A 1862-nucleotide genomic window follows, 5' to 3' on the forward strand; every position below is an offset into this window, starting at 1 on the left:
GGGTATTGTTTAATATAAACAGGTGCAGTGCCGGGCTTAAGCATTGCCTTGTATGGTGTACAAGAGATTAGGCCAACATCTTGTTCAGTATTTTCCCAAACCTCAGGAGGAACCTGATCAAGTAGCGGATCCTGTGGTTGGCATTCCAAATATAAAAAACAATTACCGTTTGGTACATGGATGGGCATGACTGAGGATGTGACATGTAGGTGTCCCGTTTTACTAATCCCCAACTGCTACCTCAATAGGACAAACAAATCTCTCCCTAATAAATTCACAGGGCAATTTGGAATGATCCTGAAACAGTGTGTAAACATTGACTGGTGATTGTAAGGATGTTGGATCGAGAGAGGAGGAATTTTTCTATGATCTTGTAAGTATCCCATTAATTCCCACAGAGGGCTCAGCATTATCTCTTAGACCACTATAATAATCCTCATATAAAGTGCTACAAGTAGCACCAGAATCTACAAGAAAAGGGAGAGGACGTCCCTCTATGTTTAACACAATCAGTGGTGACTCCTTATAGTGGTTCATGATGAGAGTGAATGCCGGGATACTGTCCCCCTGTAATCTTCATTGTGATGTCTGCTGCCCCCAGGCTACAGGGAAGCGAGGGGTATTATTCTGGGGGTGTGGTGGGGGAAGACTTTGAATCTGAGCTTGTGGATATGGTTGGGGACCTTGAGCTTGAGTATCATTTGGGGAATTTTGCCTAACTGGGTAGGGGCATCGACTGATCCAGTGGTCAGTCTTACAACAATTAAAGCAACCTGCAGTACGATTTCTATTAATACCCCCTCTTCCAGAATATGAACCTCTACCCCTTCCTCTTCCCCTTCGCCTTCCTGGTAAACCTCCCTTGTTAGACTGATTCGGGGGGCAATTCCTTTCCTGAGTCTGCCATTGGGCTTCTTTGGGTCTTGCCACTTCAAAACAGCCAGCCACATCGTTCTCCATGAATTTGATTTGGAATTGATCTTTATTAAGACTAGGCCATTCAGATATCATTTGTTTAAGAGTAAGTTGGAGATATGGCTTTAAATTGGTAAGGAAAGTTTAAATGAGCATAGAATGCATATTATCCTGAATACTCATTCCTGCTTCCAGAGTCCAACCTTCATTAGACCTCTCCAGAAGTCTATACCAGACTCTGCTGATTTTTGTTTACAGGCTACAGCTGGGGGCAACAAGGACCTAGTCTGAAAACACCTGTCCATTTCACACTTAATTTCTTCCCACATAGTGTCTATGCCGCCTCAGTATTTAGTTTATAATTTCCAGCAGCCGTATTTGGGGGCTTTATAGTGCTTATAGAGGGGACCTTACTCTAATCCCAGGGGGTATTTTGTCCCACTATCCCATCTATTATGAGATGCATATCCTCCTGTGTCAGACACATTCCTTTACAGGCTCTCTTTAAATAATGGAATGTCCCAGATGAAGAGGGTTTAGGGCAGTGCTTAACAATCATATTAATATCATCTACTTCAGTGGGTTTCTTTAACAAGGTGTCTCGTACAGTCATAAAAGGGAATTGTTCATCAGTGTCCCTTTCTTCATCTAGCAGTGCCTGTTCTTCCCTCCTTGTGTTTTTAATTTGTATTTTCGGAGGGTTCTCCCTGAACGGGTCTCCATGGGGGATGTCTCTTTTACTAGGACAATCTTTTGTATTGTATGACTTGAGGATACCCCACCAGTCACCCACGATTCTGGTATTAGATCATCGACCTGACCACCCTGGTCTGCAGACGATACAATCCTATCTTGTTGGACTGATTGTGGAAGGTCAGCATATAGTGAAGGGGCAGGTGGAGGGGCAGTGGCAGGAGTCATAGTGGCAGTATATCCTGCCAATAAAT

The sequence above is a fragment of the Pyxicephalus adspersus genome, chromosome 3 (genome assembly GCF_032062135.1).
Source record: "Pyxicephalus adspersus chromosome 3, UCB_Pads_2.0, whole genome shotgun sequence".
Taxonomy (NCBI): Eukaryota; Metazoa; Chordata; class Amphibia; order Anura; family Pyxicephalidae; genus Pyxicephalus; species Pyxicephalus adspersus.